Here is a 15,618-nt window from a genome sequence, read left to right as displayed (position 1 = left end):
GACATTCCAACTTGTGTATGTATTATGAGTTCCATCTATATCTTTACAGGTTTTGGGTTCCTGACATGTAGCTACACTTTAGTTAGAGAAAATTTCTCCTGTTTGGTAATAGGTGGAAACTTATTGCCATCTCATGTACTTAGTCATTTCATATTACTACCCCCTTTCTAGAAAGTCTCTTACTTGCTCTTTCCTTGTTTTATTATACCTATTTTCTTAGTGTTACGATATTTAGATTTTTAAAAATTAGATATCTATAATGCTTAGGCATGATAATATTTTGTCTATTCATTCAAAATATATCCATTAAAAATTCTTACCTGCCAAGAATATTAACAAACTCTTTAAAAAGTATAATGAGCAGTAGAGTGGAGGTAAGATCTTCTTGTTGTCTGGTATACTCCATATTTTCCTGCTATTTAGACAGTTTGTTTTTCACCCTCTGATCTGTATTTAACTACTGCCTCCTGCATACACCCTGACTTGACTCACATTTAACTGCCATCTTTCATAAACTTTCCAAGTATCCTGGAAACTTTAACATTGGCTTTCAGGAGATCTTGGTACTAGCTGAGATTCTACTGCTATCTAATTATGTGCTGTTACTCTCTCTGGAATTTTATCAACTGTAAAATAGAAATCATTTACCTACTGTACAAGGTATCTGTGGACAAACTATTGAAACCTGCATTTAGTCATTAAATAATTTAATAAATAGTTATCAAGTGTACAGAAAGACTGGCCAGAGAAATACCCAGAGGCACTTTGTCTGTCTTTTCGCTTAAATAGAAGGGCAGAGGAATCTGGGCTTTGCCACTTACTAGTTGTAATTTGAGCAACCCCTCTAGGCTTTGGTTTCCTCCTTTGAAAAATGGGTATTATTGTGGTACCTACCTCAGAGTTATTATAAGCCTTAAATGCAGTCACATATTTAAAGTGCTTAGGAGAGACAGTACCTAAGACAGAGTAAGTGCTCAAAAAATGGTAGCTATTGTTAATCTGTCTTACATCAGAAATGATGATTTCAAATCCTCCTCACATCTGGGATTTAGATAACCTAATCCCACCTAATATAATTAAGCTTTTCTTATTCTATTCTTAGAATGAATGAGGGATGATTATGATCTTTCCTGTCATAACTTGTCTTGAACTGTTTCAAAATAATCCCATTATTTTAAGTTCACCACTGATTAGTTGAGCAGGGGTAACAATTAAATCAATTGAGATGAGTATGTGAAATTATTTTTTAAACTGTAAAGTGCTATACCATGCTATGACTATTTTAATTAGTAACTCCTGTGCCACTAATTGCACTTGTCTTCTCTGCCAGTTCTTTATGATTCCTAAAATTTGTGGTTTTACAACATTATTAGCATGGAGTTAAGATTTCAGTACTCAAAATTTGAAAAGAGCAATTCTTAAAATGTTTTGAGCCATGACAGCATTGTTGAATGAAACACTGATTTGGATGGACACTAAATTCTGAGATGTTTAAGAAAATAAGCCTCCCCGCTTTAACTCTAATCTTTTTCTTAGATGAATAACTTTAAAGAACTAGATTTTATTCAGTGTAAAATATACACTATATGATTATGGTAAAAAAAAATAATGAAACTACATGGAAAACAATGATTTGTCTGCACGATTGATTCATTTGGGTTAGCGCCTTACCAGGACCCTTTGGGAGCATGTGGCCTCTAAGCACTTAGGAGTGGTTTTGTTTTTTACCTCCAGACTTTAGCTTTTCAAAATTACAAAGATGTAGTGTGTCTGCTGTAACAAGATGGAAAAAATTCGTCGTGGGAGGTTACAAGCTTGTTGACCTCAGTCATAAGGGGTTAATGGGTTAACCAAAACTGAAAAAATGTAATATTAAACATAGGACCGAAAGGATGACTCTCCCATACACCATACTCCTCTCCACCCATTATTTCCTAAAAAGCGGGTGACGAAACTACTCCAGGGTTAACATAGGAGCAGAGGAACAACCACTGTGAATCTGCACTAGAAAGAGAGAAGGAAGGATGGAGCTTGGCAAAAAACCAAAACAAAACAAAAACCGGCGGCCCACGGACTGCGCGTGCGTCCCAGGCCCGCCTGACAAAGGCGCCAGCAATGATGCTCAGTGCTTGCGTAGTAAGCAGACGCCCAGGGGCCAGACCCTGCGCGCAAGCGCAGAGGGGCGGTGCCCAAATGATACAAGATAGCAGGTTGTAGTCTTCTCTTTTGCCCAAAAGGCTTACCTGGTTTTCCCTTGGCTGGCAGCAATAAAAGAGAAGGATTTGCGGACGTGACTAAGATAAATTCCTCATTTTTCATTATAGGTTTGGAGGCAGAAAGATGTCAGCGTTACCGGCCCGGAGCTTGGAGGCAGGAGAGGCGGGTTGTAGGTTGGGAGCCATCCCTGCCCCATTTTGTGCCTGCTGGTGTTAGGGCTGGTAGGACTGCAAAGGTGAGCACCTCTTTCGTCTAATAACTTTCTCCTCTCTTATCTTCTCCCCCCTTCCTCTCTACATCATCTCCTCACCAAGTTGACCTGTCCATATGTGAACGGGAGCCAGAAAGCCTTGAGATCTTAAAACTAAGCAGTAGTTTCTTCCTCAACACGGATATAGCACAGGAGAAAATGGAACTAGACCTGGAGCTGCTGCCAAGTTCAACCATCACAGCCCGCAACATCCTGAGAAGATCCAACAGCGCCCCTTTGATCAGGGAGCTTGGGTGAACAGGATTGAGATGCTGGAGGAGGCAAGCAGGGGAGTGGGTGGCAAGAGTTGGAGAAAGGGAGTTCCGAAAATATCCCCATTGCTTTATTCATCGAGGTTCTGCAGGTATCTCCTTTGGTCTTGGCGTCCAAAGATCTCCCCCTCAGCCTAGAGGGGCGTGAGAGGGACTGACCAGAAGACAAGCACACACCCACACTGAGGTTGACATGAACCTGACCCTCCTCTTCTGAAAGTCCACCAGCACCTGAAAGCAGCAACCAATTGATGTGGAGCTTGACTTTTTCTAATTTCACCTCATCTCTTATCCACTCCTTTGAAAAACTGAGCACTCCCCACCCTCACCTCCACATCTTCTGTGATGACTAATTTTTGTCATTCTCTCAGCTGCTTTGTCACCTCTGACCTTCACCTCCAGTAAATGGAAATGGTTGGCAAGAAAATAAGCTTGGGCCTTTTTTTTATACCTAGTTTTTATTGGAACCAAAAATTTAAGTACCACAGAAAGTTGATCTAAAATTTTGCATTCTCAGTGGCTAATAATTCCCCCAACTTGGTTCTAGGGTGTGTGTGGAAAACACACACAACTCTTTTTATGTGTAAAGCACAGATATACATACATATGGAAATTTCACGGGGATTTTCAAGTTTGCAGTTCGGGGAGAAATGTATATAAAGGTTCCTTAGAAGGCTGATAATGAAACAAATATGATTTAGAAACACTGCCCTAACTGATAGTTAACTGTATATTCTGCACATATCCAAAGTTCTGGCATGACTCAAGCTTATTATTTCTTAAAATAGAATTTTAAAGTGAAATTTCTCATTTTACATCCCAGTATCATAAAGTTTTCTCAATATTATAAATATGTAAAAAAGGTATTTACTACATATGTTATTAACTTTGCTCCTCACCTTTTGCTGGCATCAAACATCCATAGTTATGCCCTAGCCGCTTTTGCTCAGTGGTTAGAGCGTCAGCCTGCTGACTGAAGGATACCGGGTTCAATTCCAGCCAAGGGCACGCGCCTCAGTTGCAGGCCCAATCTCCAGCCCCAGTGGTCAAGGCGCATTCGGGAGGCAACCACTCAATGTGTTTCTCTCACATCAATGTTTCTCTTTCTCTCCTTCCACTCTCTCTGAAAAAGCAATGGGGGGGGGGAATCCTCAATGAAGATAAACAACAACAACAACATCTATAGTTGTAAATCACAACTGTTAGAAGTGAACTCAGAAACCAGATATATCTTCCTTGTTTAACATATGAGGAAACTGAGACCCATAAATCTCCAAAATGACAAAGTAGTAAAGCTAGTACTAGGAACCTGGGTCTCCTGACTCCTAGGCTAGTGCTTTGTCCACTACTAATCAACATCTAAGCCAATTAACTCTAAACAAATGCAGCTTTCTGGTCATTTGAGGTAAGGAAGAATATATTGTTTACAATATATTGTAAAATGAAAAGCAAACTAAGACTAAACAAAAAATAATACATTACCATTTCTAATAGGCAGATAGAAAAATAAAGGATGGGGGGCAACTCTGCATGTTGTGTTGAGAGCAAGAACATCCTATAAATTCAGAATTTTACTCTAATCCTGTTGTGTGAATAAATTTATTTTTATAGACCCACTCTGCTAGTAGAAAAAAGCATTTGGGGAGAATGTTGGTTTTCCTGGAAGCCTTATGAAATTAAAAAACAAGTTGCAAAAAGATGATAGAGGATATATACTTGAAGGAACATAGGGATCCCATTTAATTTATTAAGTGCTGGAGCAGGGTGGGGGATGGGGTGCATGGGCAGGACCCTTCCCCAACGCCCAAAGCCCTGGAAATAGAGAGTGATCTTAGTTCTCCCTTCATACTTATGAAATTTTTATTTTTGTCATAATGAGAGCATAGTTGCTTTTCATAGTGTCAAATACTATAGCTTAAGATCCTGATTCATGAAGTGAAGTTCGTATAGAAGGGTTGTGGGGCAATTGCATCTTTATCTAGAAGGAGTTAAAGGTAAAGAAACCACAACTGACCCTAGCCAGTTTGGCTCAGTGGTTAGAGTGTCAGCCTGCCTGCGGACTGAATGGTCCCGGCCAGATTCTGCAGGCTCCATTCCCGCCCCTGTCGGGGGCATGTGCGGGAGGCAACCAATTGATGTGTCTCTTTCACAACTCTCTCTCTTCCCCCCCTCTCTCCCTCTCCCTCTCCCTCTCCCCCTCCCCCTCCCTCTCCCTCTCCCTCTCCCTCTCCCTCTCCCTCTCCCTCTCCCTCTCCCTCTCCCTCTCCCTCTCCCTCTCCCTCTCCCTCTCCCTCTCCCTCTCCCTCTCCCTCTCTCTCCCTCTCCCTTCCACTCTCTTTGAAAAGCAATGGAAAAAATATCCTCAGATGAAGATTAAGAAGAAAAAAATTTTTTTAAATAAAAAAAGAAACCGCAAAGTGGACCAAGCCCAGAGCCTCTTTTTTTTTTATGAAGAAGAAGTAACACAGGAATGGTATATGACATGCCTGAGGTCAGGAAACTTGTTCGAATGATCTATGGGCATATTTTGTGCTGTTTTGGCAAGTTTAGAGTATGGTAAAAGAAGTTACATTGAAGGAAGAAAAGGTTAGAGTAGAATTACATTAAGCCTTAGTTGAATTCACTTTCACCTTAGTTCTTTTCAGTTGCATGTGTACACTGCTCACTTTTCTCACTTTCCCTTAGTTGGGCTTCTAATACTTGCTGCTTTGCCTCTTTCACAGGTTGCTAAATATTGTTGAACTTCTTTCAAGAAATGTTTTCACTTTTGCTTCATACTTCCTGTATATAAAGACTCAGTCTCTCTTGAACCAGCATTTGCAGGATTTGTTCCTTAAAATGTCAGCTTTTTAATACATGTGTTACTGTCTTTAAGAAATCCCTGCACTGTTTTGTGTACATCTTGTATTAATAGAAATACCAATGTCTAAAATTTTGAACCTCTTGGTTCTTTATACTCTTTAGTCCTCTAGTTGGCTGAGTTCACTACTGGTGTCAATAATTGTATGTAAAGGTAGTAGTTTTTTTCTTCTACTTCTCTGGTTCTTATTAGAATTAGAAATTAAGTTCTTGGATTTCTGCCAGTGCCCTCCCGCTTTAAATACCTCTAGCCCGACCCCTGCATTTAAACTGTCACTTCATCAATTCTGTTTGAAAGTTGAAGTACTGCCCTTGGGCCAAATCCAGCCTGCCACTTGGTTTTGTAAATAAAGTTTTATTGGAACATAGCCATGCCCATATGTTTGCTTATTGTTCATGGCCACTTTCCCACTACAATGGCAGAGTTGAGTAGTTGCGACAGAGATTGTATAGTCCACAAAGCCCAAAGTATTTACTATCTGGCTCTTTGTAAGAAAAGTTAGCCAACCATCTGTTTTAGTAAACTCTTACAAACCTGGAAGAAGAATAGTGGCCATGAAGAATGATTGTGTACTATAACTGACATAAATATATTGTGGTTTAGACAGAGCTGCTTATTGATCATTCAATTGGAGCATTAAACATCTATCTAGTTATATTACCTTCACTTTTTCCAAGTTGTAAGTAGTAGAACACTTAACTCAGTTGTAAATATCACCTAGGATTTTATGAGTTTGTGTTGAGGGTCTTGTACCAATTGAGTATATGCTGCCCTATTTCTTTCAGTTATAGTCTTATTAAATAAAACTAGCAGCCCTGGCTGGTTTTCTCAGTGGTTAGAGCATCCAGCCTGTAAACTGGAGGGTCCCAGGTTTAATTCCAGCCAAGGGTGCATACCTTGGTTGCAGGCTGGATCCCTGGCCCTGGTCGGGACAGGTGTGGGAGTCGACCAGTTGATGTGTCTCTCTCACTTCATTGTTTCTCTCTCCCTCTCTCTATCCCTCCCTCTCTCCTTCTATCCCTCCCTCTCTCTCTATCCCTTCCACTCTCTCTGAAAAGCAATGGAAAAAAAATATCCTTGGGTGAGGATTAAAAAATAATAATTTAATTAATTAATTAATTGATTAAATTAGCAGACAAAAATTTAGGGGAGAATATAATTGCCATTCATAAGAATTACCTCCACACTCACGCAAAGGACAGTTAAAATATGTAACCCATTAGTGTCCCCCAATTTCCTTATAAGTGAATGCTAGAATATATTCTTGTTTTTTAGGGAACACGACTGGGAAAGGAAGTAAAAATTAGACACACACACATATATATATATGTATGTACATATATATCCTCTCATAAAATATTAAGTTACTGCCTGTTATATGCAAATTACTATGCTGCAAAAATGCATCTCAAGGCTCAATAAGCTTTTAATTTAATAGGAAATATAAATACACAAAGAACTTAAATGTATGGTAGTTTCCCTCCCTGTGCTTAGGGAGGGAAAGATAGTGCCAAAGGAATTCAAAGAAAGGAATGAGAAATCACAGTGGAATTGGTGAGGAATAAGGAAAAGGTTCTTGGAAACACAGCATTTTAGATGGATCCTAATGGATTGATAGGATGCAGACTTGAAGAGAGGGGGCTGGAGGACTGTGACAACATTCCAAGTATATGGAACAGGCTTGGAGGCAGAAAAGCATAGGTGTATTCCAGATAGCTGGTCAACTCTCCCTGCATCACTGGCTCCCAAATGTTCATCTGCTGATTATTGCTGATCCCAGGTGATGTTTTTCACCAATCCGTATTTTTTAAAAATTAAGTACAGCATAATTAAATATGTCGTTATGTAGTTGCCAATCGTCCTTTCCTGGGCAGGACTATATTTTACTCTGAGGTTGTAAGAGCTAGTTTTTTGTTTGTTTGTTTTTTAACTACCAAGATGTCCCTTTATAAGTGAAACAATGGTGCTGATAGCTGGTGGGGTTTTTGTTTGTTTGTTTGTTTTTGTTTTTAATAACCTTACTTGGCAAAAGAAAATAGTAGCGACTGTATGTTTGTGCCAAGATTTTGTTATGAAATTTTACTGGTCTGTGAAATATAATGTCTCCAACTAAATTATGGAAGGCTTTGAATGTCATAGTAAAAAGCTAACTGAATTTAGCAAGTAATGCACAGAATCACTGAAAGTTGTGAGCAGGAGGGCAAGCTGTTCTTTAGGAAAGTGATCTGGTAGTCTGTTAGAGAGATGGCAGTACAGAAAGAGAAGAGGTGAGGCAACCAATTAGATTATTGCAGAGTCTGTGGAAGAGTAAAATGGCTTTGAATTGGTTTGGGACAGGATACTGAAAAGAATAAGATGGATATAAGTGAGATCATAGAGGCCTGTGAAACCTAAAAGACCAGTTTTAGGGGGCAAAAAAGAAAATGATAAAGATGATTCCTTATGATCATTAGGGTGGATTAGAGGTACACAGAAACCTTTTGTATTCTTTTTGCAACTTCTTGTGAGTCTTAAACTGTTTGAAAATTAAAGTTATAACAAAAAGAGGACAGAAAAAGGAAAAGATGAATTTTTCAGGGTCCAAAATAAGACTGAGGTCAGCAGGTTGGGCACCGTCAAAGCTGAGGACACAAGCACCATCTTCAGTGGGCAATGGCTACTCGGATTCAGTCTGTTATTGCCATGTGAGAATGTGACCCAGTACAGCAACATCTTGTGAATTTGAAATAGAAGCCAAAAATCCAGAACCTTGATTATTTGTGTGAAATCTCTCAGTGTTTCAAATGTGGGTAACTAAATAAAACAAAACGATAAGTAGACCAAAGGAAACACATCTGTGAAAATTTTAGGTCTGAGAGATTCCCCCTGAGGACTGAGGGGTCCCAGCCCCATACCAGACCCCCCATCCCAGGGTTCTAATACCATGAAGACAAGTCCCCATAACTTCTGGCTGTAAAAACCAGCAAGGATCAAGGCTGAAGGAGAAGGAGGGCAGCGGGAGTTCTAGGCAGTTCCTCTTCAAGGGCCTACACATGGACTTACTCAGACTCACTCCCAGTGAGCTCCAGCAGCTTGAAAGGAATGAGGAACATAAGGGGAAGAACTAAATTGTCCGGCATCAGGAAGAGAGCTCAGGGGCAGGGGACAGCTTTCAGCCAGACATAAGTGCTGGCAGAGGCCATTGTTCCTTTTCTGAGACATCCCTCCACCCCCAACAGAACCAAAAGAGAGGCACCATATCTGAGTCTTCATCAACCTGGCTCACCCTGCCCTGGTGATTCCTTGAGGCCCTGCCCCACCTAACTTGTGGGCCCACCCAAGTCATTTCAAGTGGCTTTTCCGTACAAACAGCCTGTCTTAGCTAATGCTTCAAACTTTCCTAAAATCTCTCAAACAAGCGGCATCTGGCCTCTGTGTACCCTATACCTCTTGCTAAGTGACCCCAGGCCTGGCACTAGGGGCAGCCTGCCTCAGTTCACAGCTTGGCTTCTCCTGGGCACCTCTAAGCCCAACACACATAGCAGCCTTCTGTGGATCACTCTGTAGCTCCTGCCGGGTGGCCCCAGACAGGGTACAGGTGGTGGCTAACTTTGCACCTCCCAGGAGACCCCAGAGCCAGTGCACCCAGTAGATAGCTTCAGAACATGCCAGAATACGACCTTACCACCTCAACAAGCAACACACTCAAGGGGCAGACTCGGTGAGCACTGAAGCCCCACTGAAGCAAGTCCTGCTCTGTAGGGCGGACTCCTGCACAGCAACTCTCCACCATAGTCATAGCCAGCCCTCACAACTGATTGGCCTGAGGGTCAATTCCTCCCAGTGAAGCCAACAACAGTCAAGGCTCAACTACAATAGGACAGGCACACAACCTACACAGAGGTGCACCTGTAACACCCAGCTCAGGTGACTGAGGAAGATGCACCACTGGACCCTATAGGACACCTACTACACAAGGCCACTCTACCAAGTCCAGGAGACATAGCAACTCTACCTAATACATAGACACAAGCATAGAGAAGTAGCTAAAATGGGGAAATAAAGAAATAGGTCCCAAATGAAAGAACAGGAGAAATGTCCAGAAAAAGAACTAAATGAAATAGAAGAAAGCAAACTACCAGATACAAAGTTCAAAACACTGGTTAAAAGGATGCTCAAGGAACATAGTGAGAACTTCAAGGAACTTAATGAGAACTTCAACAGCATGAAAAAGGACATAGAAACCATAAATAAGAACCAGTCATAAATGAAGGATACACTAACTGAAATTAAGAATAATTTACAGGGAATCAACAGTAGAGTAGATGAAGCCCACAAACAAATCAGTGATTTGGAATGTAAGGAAGCAAAAAACACCCAAGCAGAACAACAAAAGAAAAAAAGGAATAAAAAATATGAAAATAGTGTAAAGAGCCTTTGGGACAACTTCAAGCTTACCAACATTCACATCATAGGGGTGATGAAGGAAGAGAGAGAGAGCAAGAACTTGAAAACCTATTTGAAACAAAATAAAGACAGAAAACTTCCCTTACCTGGTGAAGGAAATAGACATACAAGTCCAAGAAGCATAGAGAGTCCCAAACAAGAGGAACCCAAAAAGGCCCACACCAAGACACATCATAATTAAAATGCAAAAGGTTAAAGACAAAGAATTTTAAAAGCAGCAAGAGAAAAGCAGTTACCTACAAGGAAGCTCCCATAAGGCTGTCAGCTGATTTCTCAGCAGAAACATTTCAAGCCAGAAGGGACTGGCATGAAATTTTTAAAATGTTAAAAAGCAAAGACATAGAACCAAGATTACTCTACCCAGCAAAGCTATCATTTAGAATAAAAAAACAAATAAAGAGCTTCCCAGAGAAGGAAGAGCTAAAGGAGTTTATCACCACCAAACCAGTATTACATGAAAAGTTAGAGTCTTTTTTAAGAAGAAGAAAAAAAAAGAAAGATGAAAAATATGAACAATAAAATGGCAATAAATACTTATCAACAATTGAATCTAAAAATCAAAATAAACAAGCAGAACAAAAACAGACTCAGATACACAGAATATTTTAATGGTTGCCAGATGGGAGGGAGGTTGGGGGGATGGGTGAAAAAGGTGAAGGGATTTAGAAGTACAAATTGGTAGTTACAGAATAGTCATGGGAATGTAAAGTACAGCATAGGGTATATAGTCAATAATACTCTAATAACTATATATAGTGTCAGATGGGTATGAGATGTATCTGGATGATCATTTAGTAAGTTGTATAATGTCTAATCACTGGGTGTACACCTGAAACTAATATAATATTGTATGTCAACTATAATTGAAAAATAAAAAAACTTACAATTTTTTAAGAAAATGTCTTGCTATCTCCCCTGTCTTTCCCAGCAAGGTAATGGAGCTTAATGACTTGCACATGCAAGGTAGGAATTGCTTCCAAATCCATAAGGATTAGATTATTTTTTATAAAGAAAAAAATATCTATTCTATCAACCCATGCTATTCCTGTGAAAGTTTGGGAGTTGAAAGGGACTCAATACTGACACATCGTAGCTCCAATTATAAATTTGAATCAGTTACAGGTTGAAACAGAAAATGATGTGTTTCCAAGGCCACAATAAATTATATTTATTTTTGGTAGCATGATTAGAGGTAAAGTGGCATCCTTGAGAATCCCTTATTTCACATAGACACTTGTTTAGGCTCAGTCAACTAAGGCTTTATATATGTGTGTGTGCGTGCATATATGTGTGTTTTAATTTCTACATCTGCTCAGCTGTCAAAAAGGAAGCCATTTAGATTAATGGTATTACTGTTTACATATTTGAAATTTTATTTCTTTAAAAAAATTATAATGGATTTTAAATGACAAATGTTCTCTTTTTCATCTTAGTGATAATTCCCAGGTATTCCAAGCTGACACATTAAGAACTAGAAGAAACTGCCTGGCCGGGTGTGGCTCAGCGGTTGAGCGTAGACCTAACATCCAGGCGATCAGGGTTCGATTCCCGGTCAGGGCACATGCCCAAGTTGCGGGCTTGATCAATGACTCTCTCATCATTGATGTTTCTATCTCTCTTCCTCTCCTTTCCTCTCTCTGAAATCAATAAAGATATATTTTAAAAAAAGAAAGAAAGAAAGAACTAGAAGAAACAGTACAACATTTATCACACAACACTGTCTGGTAAGAAAATGCTTATAGCATCCTCACTGGCCAAGGTTATGCTCTTGGCCTTAACCAGTGGTTCTCAAACTTGAATGTGCACCTGGAAGTCTTGTTAAAACAGACTACTGGCCCTCAAACCCAGAGTTTCTTATTCAGGAGGTCTGGAGTGAGGTCTGAGAATTTGCATTTCTAACAAGTTCCCACTTTGAGAAACACTGCTCTAAACATTACTGAAGGACAAATAAACATGCTGACTATAGTTACAGTTGCTTTGCTGAAATTACAGCAGAATTAAGGTGTGTTTCTTTTACCTTTAAATATCATATGGATTTAACATTGAGATTTGTTTTTATGTATAAGACCATCTAGCTTCCAAGTTTTAAAAAAATTCTAATTTTGAGCAGAAAATTTTCAGGCTCTCCTAAGAATAGTTTTCAGGCTTTTAGTTTGACTTTTATCTCAAATTTCTCTTGACTTGAAAATGAAGTTTGTCTTTCATGGTGTTATAATGCAATCTCTAAATTATAACTCTTATCTACTAATTATCCTGCAGACATAGGGAAAACGCAGGTAGATTAGTAAACCAAAGTGAGTAAATGATTCACTATACAAATCTATTTATTGAAGTGAAATTCATATAACATACAGTTAACTATTTTAAAGTACAGAATTTGGGAGCATTTAGTGCATTCACAATGTTGTTCAACCACCACCTCTCCCTTGTTTCAAAAAGCACACGTTGTTGATCAGCACTGGAAAGCTTTCAGCTTTTCATCATATAGTATGATATTAGATGTAGGTTTTGGTAAATGCCCATTATCATGTTGGTGAAGTTTCTTCTCAGCAATAAAAAGAATGAAATCTTGCCATTTGATACTTGATGTGTATTTTTATCATGAAAGGGTATCAAATTGTGTCAAATGCCTTTTGTGCATCTATTAAGATTATCACATGTTTTTTCCCCTCCATTCTGATAATATGATATATTACATTGATTTTCTAATGTTGATCCACCTTTGCATTCCTGGGATAAAACTCTCTTGGTCCTAGTGTGTTATCCTTTTAATATACTATTGGATTTGGTTTGTTGAGTATTTTTCCATCTATATTTATAAGTAATATTGGTCTGTAGTTTTCTTGTGGTATCTTTGCTGGCTTTGGTATTTCAGTAATGCTAATCTCCTAGTATGTGTTAGGAAAGTTTTCTCCTCTTCTATTTTTGAATGAATTTGAGGAGGATTAGTGTTTATTCTTTAAATGTTTGCTAGAATTCACAAGTGAAGTCATCTTTTCTTAGACTTTCCCTTGTTGGGAGGTTTTTGAAATAGATTCTAGTTTTAATGTGTGTGTTTTTTTTATCCCCCACCTGAGGATATTTTTTCCATTCCTTTTCAGAGAGAGTGGAAAGGGGAGAGAGAGAGACAGAGACAGAGAGACAGAGAGAGAGAGAGAAACACAAGAGTGTGAGAAACACATCGATTGGTTGCCGCTCGCACATGCCCTAACCAGGGCTGGGGGATTAAGCCTGCAACCGAAGTATGTGCCATTGGCCAGAATTGAACCTGGGACCCTTCAATCCACAGGCCGACGCTCTAGCCACTGGGCCAAACCAGCCAAAACAGATTTTAGTGTTTTACGGTACTTGTTATAGGTCTGTTGAGAATTTCTGTTTCCTCTTGAGTCAGTTTGATAATTTGTGTGTTTTTATTAATTTGTTCCATTTCATCTAGATCAGTGATTTTCAACCTTTTTCATCTCATGGCACACATAAACTAATTACTAAAATTCTGCAGCACACCAAAAAATATAGTTTTTGCAGATCTGACAAAAAAATTAAGTATAATTTTGATTCATTCATTTATTCACAGCAGATGGCTATTGTTGTGTTGGCTGTTGTCTCATTTTAAAAAATAGTTTATTGATCTTTCTTTAGAGAGAAAAGAATGGAGAAAGAAATATATAGAGAGACATTGATGTGAGAGTGAAACATCCATCAGCTGACTCCTGCACACTCTCTACCAAGGATTGAGCCTGCAACTCGGGCATGTGCCCTGTCTGGGAATTGAACCTGCAACCTTTTGGTACATGGGGCGATGCCCAACCAACTGAGCCATGCTTGCCAGGGAGGCTGTTGTCATTTTTTTATTTGACAATCTAGGATAAAAAAGGCCAGTGCCCCTGACTAAATAGTCAGGTATTGCATGTTTTGAAAATTCTTGCAGCATACCGGTTGAAAATCACTGCTCTAAATTATCTAATTTGTTGATATAAAATTAATTGTTTATAGACTTCTCATATGATTTTTAATATGATGGGATCTATAGAACATATTTTAGTGAAATGTTATAGCCTGGAACCCATTTTAAAATATTGCCTCCTGTCCAGCCTGTGTTGCTCAGAGGTTGAGCACCGGCCCATGAATCAGGAGGTCATGGTTGATTCCCTGTCAGGGCACATGCCCAGGTTGCAGGCTCGATCCCCAGTAGGGAGCATGCAGGAGGCAGCCAATCAACGACTCTCTCATCATTGATGTTTCTATCTCTCTCTCTCCCTCTTCCTTCCTCTCTCTGAAATCAATAAAAACATATTGAAAAATAAAATAAAAACCTTCCATTATTTTAAAAATATATATTGCCTCAAATCTTAGAACTTGACACTTTCTTCTTTGTAGAATGATATTCAATATTATCCCACTGTCAACATAAGAAACATCCAAACCTGTAGAGAATTTTATGAGTTTATTTGAGACAAACTTATGACATGCTGGGAAGCAAGATCTCAATGTTCTGGCAAATGACAGTTTTTCAGTTCTTTTTATACATTTAGAAATAAGGAGGGAAATAAGGAAGATTAAACAAGATTGTGTGCTCTCTTGAGAGTGGTTACACCTCTGAGGGGTCTGGAAAGGAGAATTATGTGTACTTCTGGCATTTCAAAGTATTTTTTAACCTAGATGCACATGAACAGTGGACAGGGCTTACTTAAGGCAAAGATAAAACCTTTTGTAGACCTGGGACATGATTACCCACCCTGACCTTCCCAGTTAGGAATTTCTTATTACATCAAGCTGTGATATTACTTTCAGTCACTTACAAGATTTATTACCAAGTTCCTTTTTGTTCAAACCACAAATTCACTAATGTTATATTGGGGGGAAAATTATTCATTAAACAAATCTCTTTCTATCTGCTCATTGACTCATGTCATTAAAATATAGCTAAAGGACCATAGTTTCTATATATAGAGTACATGTATATATTTAAGATCAGGTTAGTATGTCTTTTCAATTAGATTATAAATCTTATAAGCCCTAGTGTTACACATTCTATATTGTGAACTTTCTGAGCATTTGAATAATGATGATATGAGCATCAGTAGCATAAGTTAAATGTATTAAAATTCTGTTTATTCTAAGGTGTGTGTGTGTGCATTTGAGGTTTTATTTTTTTAAAGGAAAACCTAAATTTATTAGATTTGGTGCATAACTTCTCAGTGATCAATGCTAATAAAGGACAGCATTTGGGGAGAATATACAAAGCTGGATAAATCAGAATAGTTTCTAATTGCTTGGAAAGTAGGTTATCCTTACAGTTAGCCTTAAGAATGGACATACAAATATTTTTTTAATTAGCAATGATATCTAATTTTGGAGAGGTACAAGGACATCGATATTCTCACGCACTCCTGGAAAGTAAATTTGAATAAGCTTTCTGGAGTTCAGTTTGGCAACATGTATCAATAGCCTTGTGACCCAGAAACTTCAACTCTATAAATTTATCCTAAAGGACTCATTAAGGATGTATGCAAAGATTAGCTTAATGGTTATCACAGCATTATTTATAAGAGCAAGCAAAAATGTAGTAACAG

The sequence above is a fragment of the Miniopterus natalensis genome, chromosome X, assembly GCF_054644295.1.
Source record: "Miniopterus natalensis isolate mMinNat1 chromosome X, mMinNat1.hap1, whole genome shotgun sequence".
Lineage (NCBI taxonomy): Eukaryota > Metazoa > Chordata > Mammalia > Chiroptera > Miniopteridae > Miniopterus > Miniopterus natalensis.
Note: the sequence above shows the minus strand (reverse complement) of the source record.